Source organism: Centroberyx affinis, unplaced genomic scaffold (genome assembly GCF_046629955.1).
Source record: "Centroberyx affinis isolate AG114_WGS23_722 - 3 ecotype Tasmania unplaced genomic scaffold, CSIRO-AGI_Caff_v1 ptg002775l_1, whole genome shotgun sequence".
Classification (NCBI taxonomy): domain Eukaryota; kingdom Metazoa; phylum Chordata; class Actinopteri; order Beryciformes; family Berycidae; genus Centroberyx; species Centroberyx affinis.
In genome coordinates this window covers 115,001-123,978 of record NW_027280932.1, presented here as the reverse complement: position 1 = coordinate 123,978, position 8,978 = coordinate 115,001, and the positions used below count along the sequence as shown (strand labels likewise).

The 8,978-nt window shown below is 44.6% G+C and overlaps 1 protein-coding gene across 1 annotated transcript in view; it reads left to right on the top strand.

Moving 5' to 3' along the window:
• The first annotated feature begins 576 nt into the window (after nt 1-576).
• LOC139657884 (transcription factor SOX-6-like) overlaps nt 577-8,978 on the top strand; it is a 40,648-nt gene continuing 32,246 nt past the window's right edge. The window contains exon 1 of the mRNA XM_071535866.1: nt 577-642. The gene's annotated coding sequence lies outside the window, so the exon portion shown is untranslated. The remainder of the gene's footprint in view (nt 643-8,978) is intronic.

Here is an 8,978-nt window from a genome sequence, read left to right as displayed (position 1 = left end):
AGATGTGTTCAGGAACCCTCCACGCTGCTCACTGTGTGACTTGGTTGTATCATCCGTCATGCTCAGCGGAGGCTCTCGGCCCGGTCTTTGGAGATAGTCATCTCAGGTCAAACACACACCTCCTTCACTGCCACTTCACTTCTGCCTCATCGTGCTGCGTTCAAGATCAATGGGGATTTGGGAGGTTGCTGACTTCAGTGGCCGTTTTCAAAAACGCAGTCGGGATATACAGTGACTACATTCATCCCGCAATCTTTGGGAGGCCGGAAACTTCCCAGATCGGAGTTGTCTTGAACGCAGCATGATCACCGCCGCTGTTCTCTCCCGCGGGTTAGGAACTTCCACCGTGTGAGCGCTCCTGAACGTTTCTCGCTCTGTTAAAATTGATTGCACACATTCTTTCCTCGTCTTTCTCTTCTCACTCTCTCTGCGTCTCGCCTCGTAACTGTTGGACAGATATTGCAGAAATAATATCCATTACTGTCTGATTGATTGCCATTTCTCATCTGTTCTTTTTCTCTTTCTCTCTCTCTCACTGTATGTGTGTGTGTGTGTGTGTGTGTGTGTGTCCAGATCGCCAGACAACAGCAGCAGCTCCTGCAGCAGCAGCATAAGATCAACATTCTCCAGCAGCAGATCCAGGTTAGTAGGTAGACGTGTTTATGTGATTTGTGTGTTGCCCGCGACACCCACACACACACACACACACCCACACACACACACACACACACACACGCACAAACAAGTTCAATAATACAGCCGTCCCTTCTCGTTCATTCCTTACATTTTTCAGAATTCTCTCTTTTCAGCCCCATCGCCTCTCCTCCTCTCCTCCCCCTCTGCAGGGACGGTGTTAATTTCCCGTCCTTCGTCCTCTGTCTGTTTGATCTAAGTGTCCATTTTCCTCACGTCCCATTATTAGTGAGTCATGTATGATTGGAAAGCGCCAATAATATGAGAGGTCACGACCTTTTCTTTTATGCTGTGCCTGCTATTGAGAGGTATGACGCACACACGGTCACACTGCAGTAGCGTTACATGCATTCATACAAAGACACACACACACACACACACACACACACACACACAGGAACACATGTGCAAAGGGTGACCCGGTAATTGCCCTGGTTATGGTAGGATCATTTGCTGTTGCATTGATCACTCACCGATCGATATCCCAGCATCCCCTAGGCCTCCTCCTCCTCTCTTCTCTCTCACCGACCATCTATTTATCAACATGTGTTTCCTCTCTTCACCCCTCTGTCTCCTCTGTCTGTTTCAATCAAATGCTTTATTTTACCTCTCAACATGCACTTACCCAGCTCCGGTTCGCCTCTGCAGTTTCATCACCTTCTCTTTCTATTTACTTATTTTTGCAGCTTCTAGAAACTGAGATCATAACAATAAACTGAAAAAAACCCCAATATACATTGGAGAAGAAAAAGGAGAAAATCTACAATATACCTTTTCCCTATAGACGCAAACACATACAGACAAAAAAGAGATCAGTTTCTGTTTCAATTACCTTCTTTTTTATTTATACCCCTTTGTTTGTGTTGTTTTCCCCGTTTTCTTTTCCTCCTTCTGTTTCTTATTCCTACGTCTATTTTATCGTCCTACCTGATAGACTAAGTTTCATGACCCGTGCACATATGTAGTCACCAAAGAGCAGCCACCAGCCAAATGCTGGTAAATGTGTGTGCTGTGGCTGATAGCCACATGGGAAGGTAGCCAGCCTGTATTTGATCTGTTGATTCTATTCTCAAACTGGTTAGACTGCTGCTGAATTACAAAGGCTTGTAAAACCTTCTGGATCCACTTGCCACTGCGTTTCACTGCGAGAAACAAGGGAGTCACCTTCATTCTCCAGCCTTTGACAAGCTCCCTTCAGCTGGGTGAGGTGATGAGCCACACAACACCCCACCCACCCCCCCCCCTCCATACCTCCCATGCCCCCCATTGGCCCAGAGCCTTGGATCTCCCTGTGCTCCGGAGGCATCGTGTGGTTAACAAGGGCTTGTGTTTTTTTTTTTTTTTTTTTACGAGGCCCCACCCTTGGATCTTAATAAAGCTCGGATCGGACTTCATTAGGCCCCCGGGCCCCGGGGGAGAGCGAGGCTGTAAAAACCAGCTCCTGCTTGGATCCTCGCCTTGGATTCCACGCTGTGAAGCATGGATACTGTGTCATGTTTGGTTTTGAGGATGAAGGGATATGCAGTAAGTGGCTGTTCAGTAGTAGTAGCATGGTAGCTTATCATGTGGAGCTTCAGTAGCATCTGCTGTAAATTCAGTTCCAACCTATTCGAGCTCTTGTTTCTCACACGTTAAAATAATTAGTTGAAATTAGAAGAATTAGTAGAATTAGTCATAATTACTTGAATCTTCCAGCACAATAAATGTAAAGAAATTAGTGCAGAGACAGTTTCCAGCACATAATGACACGGGTGGCACAATACGACAATGATACAATAATATAGCCAATGAATACAGGTCTAGCTTCGCTTTTTTCTCACAAAGCATGGTCTTTGTAATCTACACTTCATATATATTTCTAAGGGAACGCAAAGCAACAGCATCTCTTTGATAACAATATAACGGAATAAAGAGACCCTGAGAAGTGTTTTTTTTCATGTATAGAATAAAACCATCACTTGCGACGAAGTTGTGTGTGTGCGGCAACTTCTTGTTATTCAAGTTCTTTGCAAAACAATAGAATTTCTTGGCCAACAACCCAGCTCAGTAACGAGCATATGGTCTATCTACTGTACAGAGGTTCAGCATTATTATGGCTAAGCTCCAGGGCTTAGTCACTAGGGTATGGGCTGTTTACGCTGTGTCGGATGTGTGTTGGCCTTAAACACACAGGCAGCGCCGCACCGGTCTGTTTCCACTTATCAAATCCAGACCTGCTCTCCTCTCAGGCCAATACTCTGAGGAGCTGACCAAATGCTACCGTTTCAGTTGAGAAGAATAGGCCTAAGTGTGGTAAAACCACTTCTTAGAAGTGCCAGTTGTTGTCCATATCTTAATCTGAAACGGAATATTCTCCAGGCGATAAAAAAGCTAAACAAAAAACAAACCCAAAACGTTGTAGCAGGAAAGTTGAGTATTTGCGAGTTTGCGTTGGTTTCAGCGTACACAAGATTGTAGACTGGTGTTTGGCATCATCAGGACACATAAAATTAACCAACCCTCAGTGATTAATTAGCCTTATTTTTATTACTTTTGAGCATTCCACAGATTTGAGTAAAATTGGCATTGATCGGTGGGAAACCAGAGTCTCATCTATGTCTGATTTATGAACGGAGACGATGCAGAACCCAGCGAGGAGTTGTTTTCAGCCCTTTTCTCCCCTTCTTCCACTCGTCTTTCCTTCCTCTCTCTCCTCTCCGTCCGTGGATGGTGTCAGTGTGTTTGTCAGTGAGCGCGGTGCGGTGTTGCGAGGGAGAGCCTAGTTCAAAGTGACCCGAGTTTCCTGTCATGTGGTTTTAAATGGTGTGGAGAGCCAGCGGGGGACACACACGGGTTAAAGGAATGCTTCCGAAGGCCCCATTCTGATAGATATGGTTACACACACACACACACACACACACACACACACACACACACACACACACACACAAACACATATTGACGCTGTCCAGTGAAAACCTTGCATCTCCAAAATGTCAACTGTTTAGAAACTGAGAAAAACAACCTTGATTTTAGCTTGACCACCATGATTTTTGAGTTTTTCCAATGGCCTATGAAACAGTTTCATAAAACCAAGAGTTGTAGAATTTCCTAACTCACAGTGGAGCATGTAATCCTTCAATTGAAGTTAAAAAAACAAAAATCACCAAGATTGGAGTTACAAGGTTTTCATAAGACAACAGTGATATGCAGAAACATACCTAGGACAGTTGATATAAATACATTTACCTGCATTTACATGTATGGCAGCACACACACAGATGTACATGTACATACTACTACTATATATACTACTACTATACTATATGCAAAGACAATAGTGTAGACAACTGACATTAACACATATGCATGCATACACATAGGACAATTTATAAAAAATAGAAAGAAAATTGACACACAGTCTCACAAAAAAGCACATATGCACACACACACACACACACACACACACACACACACACACAATATGCATGCACTGACACATATACACACAAAGGTTTATATGCACAAAAGGTAGGATTGAGGTTGTCATGCCGACACATACATCATTATACACACACAGGCCGATTCTCTCTCTCTCTCTCTCTCTCTCTCTCACTCTCTCTCTCTCACACACACACACACACACACACACGCTCACACACACACACACACACTCCCTGACACACAGAGCGATGGTGGGCCTTTAGTGAGCCGTAGGCAGAGCGGCCCGGCCCAGCCTGGTGGCTGACAGGCATGTGTCTTTGTTAAGTCAGTCCCTATAATGGCTCTCATATGTGGCCCATTTCCTCCGGGCCCACAAAGGCACAGGCCCCAACCGCACCGCCCGGGCCCTAGCTAACGGGCTAATTAATGACTGCAAAGCCGCACTCCTCCTCCTCCCTCGCTCTGTTCTTCATTTATAACTCCTCTCTCTCCTCCTCCTCCTCCTCCCCTCCTCTTTCGCTCTTTGAGTTCTTGTCTCTGGAGTGTTGTTTTCGTATTGTTTTGGCTTTTCTTTTCTATTTTATCCCGTTCTATTTTCTTTTCCTCCGCAGATGACAAAGTTGAGCACCCGTTCTGTAATTGCAGCATAGTGGTCCCTTGGTTGGAACACTGCTGCCCCACTCTTAGCTTTGTTTACATTGTGATTTATTGAGATATCCCTTTGACCCACATTTATTACCTGAGCTTTTGATAGAGCAACTGACAGTATGTGCTGGTAATATGCAAGGGAAACGCATATTTATGAGTTATGATGGATCCAAAAATACTTCAATTCCATCTACAAGTCAAACTCTTCAAGATATACCCAGAACTCAGCTGGCCAAACAAATCCCAGAAAGTTTCTTTAATTTGTTGTCCTGCCTCTGTCGGGTTCTGCCCTGTCTTGTTCTCTCCTTCGTTGTCTTGTCCTCCTCTCTCCTGTTCTTTCTTCTCACGTCTGCAGTCTCTCTATCTTTCTCCCTCTTTGACTCGACGTTGTTGCTCCTCAGCGATAACAACCGACTCAAAGCTGGAGGCTTTTCTCCCGTCGATAAATGTCAGAAGCGCTGACGTTAGGTGAGGTCCCGAACGGTCGGGGCTGCTGAAGCTGTGTTAAGACACACGTGCACAAACTCACAATAACACGCACACACACACACACACGCACCCACTCACACACATGCATAAGAACTAATGGAGCAGGCAAATGGCTGTTAGATGGACAGGCAGATCCTACGTCAGCACATATAGCTCCAGACACAATGACTCGGAAAGCCATGGAAGGCCCATAACGTCGATTGGACTCACCAGCTATGGAGAATAGCTAACACTTGACTTTACAATGGCCTAATTCCAGTGTATTAACCTGTGTGTTAACCTATGGTAAAACACTGTAAGTATACAGTAACACTGTATACTTGAATTAAAATCCCCCTAACACCTAGTGTGCCTACATGGGTGCAGCAAGACAGTGAAAGAACTAACTGAGCAAACTGTAACTGTTTGTACCTATATTGTGTAGTTACATTATGTAAGTACCTATATGGAGTCACTTCATAATACATAAGGCACTACACATTAAGTAGTAATACAGTGCTGTCTATTTGCAGGGGTTTTTCATAGGTTTATACACTGCAGTAAGCCCATCGTGAAGTGAAAAGTTGAGAACGTTCTTCACAGGAACACAAGAACAAAGATAACGGTGTAGTTCTTTTAAGACGAAGAATTTTTTTGTCATTTTATTCATCATTTGATCGCTGATAGTGAATAGAGACAGGAAAGATGGGAAGAAGAAGATGGGATGGCATGCGACAAACGTCCTGGGCCGGCATCATCACAATTACATAGAACGCGCCTTCGCCAACTGAGTCGCTCCCTTCGGCTTTAGCATAGCAGCATCATGGCTTCCAGTCTCTTCTATCTGACAAACTGTGTTTCTGTGTAGCGTTCAGGTGATGCTTATTGTCTTTGTCCCCTTTCCGACCAATTCTTCAACTCTTTTCTTTGTCTGCTCAGCCATGGCGGCGATAGCTGCTCATGCTAACTACTCAGTTCTTCTTCTTCTGTTTATTCCAAACAAAACACTTCATGTGCACCAGAGGATTTTTCATAGGAAAGACCTACCAGACAATATCAATTGACAATAGATAGCAAAATGGATATGCATTTGTATGGAAATGTTACTTCAAGTGAATTTGCATTTGTGTGCAGACAACGGCATTGCGGGTAGTTTTTCTCCCTATATGTCTACGTGTATCTGTCTCTTTCTTTCTTTCTTACTCACACACTTTCTCTGTCTCTCTCTCTCTCTCTCACACACACACACACACACTCTTTCTCTCTTTCTCCTCTTGCCCGCTCCGACACATAGACACACCTCATACGTACTCGTTACCCCCTAACCCCACCGCCCGTACACAAGAGGACCATTAATAGCATGTGTGTGTCTGCGTGTATACTCATGTACGTGTGTGTGTGTGTGTGTGTGTGTATGCCTAGGTGTGTATGTCTATGTGTCTGGTGGGCAGTTAGAGGAAGGGGGCCCTGTGTTTTTTTAGGGGCCAAGCAGAGCAGAGCCCCCCCCCACCCCCACCCCCACCCACCTTCCCCAGTCCATTCATCCAGCGCCCCCCCCCCTCCCCTCGGTAAAAGGAGATCTTTGTGTGTTTGCGCTGGTGAAGCAGCCCCAGTCAGTCCCAGCGTTCCCAGAGGAATACAATGAATGGGAGCATTTTGTCCCACTCTCTATAACCTACACTCCCCCCCCCCACCTCTCCTCCCTCCCCCCTTCTCTCTTCTTCTTCTTTTTTTTTTTTTTTTTTTTAGCTGTACGGACATACAGACTCGTTTTTCTTCTCTCTCCATTCTTACCGTGTCTTTTCTCTGTGTCACAAGACGTCGGACCGCTTGTCTCTGTCTGTTTGTGTGTGTGTGTGTGTGTGTGTGTGTGTGTGTGTGTGTGTGTGTATGGGCACGCCAGCGACATACCCTGTACTTGCAGTGTGTGTCTGTATGTGTCTGTGCACAGGCATGCCTATGATTTACGATCATGTGTATATGGGTGTGCGGTTATTCCTGCTTGCTTGCATGTGTGTGTCTGTGTGTGTGTGTGTAGGTGTGTGTGTGTGTGTGTGTGTAGGTGTGTGTGTGTGTGTGTGGGGCCTTCCAAGTGTCTGGCTCTTAGGAGTGTAAGCAGCGTTATCGGAAAAGCTGGTCGGGTGATGAACACATGTAATTGCACGTGTACCGAACAATGCTGATTATGAATAATGTGGCTGTCTGATGCTTGTTGGAGCAGACACACACACACACACACACACACACACACACACGATGACGTTCATTTCCCTAACCTTAACCCCCTACACTACATGCCAAACCGTAACCATAAATTAAACCTAATCCTACTTCTAATCTCAGCCTTAAACCCAAATCCCGATCTGAACTAACTCTGAATTTAACCTTTCTCTAATCTAAATCTAATCCTAATTCTAATCTTAACCCTAAACTAACCCCTTGTAGTGGTGAGTGAGGACCGGCCAAAATTACAAATTACTTCATTTGACAAAAATATTCTCCCTCTGAAGATCTAAACCTCAAACTGGTTCTCGCAAGAACAAGAACACACACACACACACATACAGACACACCAATCAGGGATGGTCTTGTTTCTCTCTCTCTCTCTCTCTCTCTCTCTCTCTCTCCCTCTTTAGCCATGCTCTTTGAGCTTTCCTCCCACCCCAAACCCACCACCCCCCTCCTCCTCCCCCCAGAGGGTGGTCAGCTTATTCAACTAATTCAACAGCACTGGCAATAATTCCTCCCTCACATTTCTTGGTAACGTATTCACCCCCCGCCCCCCTCCCCCTTTCAGTCCAGTACAAATACAGAGAAATAACTGCACAACATGCTGATCGGGTAAATTTACGCACTAATGATGAACTGTCCCAGGAGGGTAAGGAGAGGGGGAGGGGGAGGGGGGGGAGTGGTAGTAAAGGAGATGAATGGAGGTAGATGGTGTAGACGGAGGTAAGGACAGAGATGGAGATGGAGATGGAGAGAGAAAGAGGAGGGGAGAGGTGTGTAAGGAGGAGTGTTGACAAGCGTTCATCTCAAAGAGAGAGAGATAAAATGGGAAAAAGAGAAGAAAGAAAGAAAGAGGAGGGAGAAAAGATAAAAATGGTGGAGGAAATACGAAGAAAGAGAAACAACCAGAGAAAGAGAGACAAGGCCGATGTTAACCTGAGAGAGAAATGGATAATACAGTGAAAGAGAGAAATAAAGAGATAACTGGAAAAACAAAAGGATAGAAAGAGAGATTGGGAAGGACAAGAGAGGAAAGAGGGCAGAGTGGCAAAAATAGAAAAAAAATAAGACCTGAAGAAATAAGACTAAGAAGTAATGACGAGAGAAAGAGAGAGAGGAAAAGAGAGACAAAACATGTAAGAAAAGAGGGGGGAGGATCAAAGGAAGAGAGTCAATAAGCATTCATACCAAAGAAAGAAAAAAAGCAGTTAACTGGACAACAGAGAGAGAAAAAGAGAAAGGAAAAGAGAGAGAGGAGAGAAAAGGAGTGAAAATAGCGAGCTGTAAGGAAAATAGAATAAGCAGAAGAAAAGAGAATGAGAGAAGTAAGAGAGGGGTAAGGAGCGAGAAAGAGGTAAAGGAGGGAAAGATAGAAAGCAGCTAAGTTTCCATCTATGTTTTTTTTTTTTTTTTGCAAATTATGATGTGTCAAATTCGAAAAGCGGAATGGAAACTTAACTGCTTTCTATTTCATCCTCTCACCTGTTTTAAAGGCATGCATTAGAAACAAGTGCATT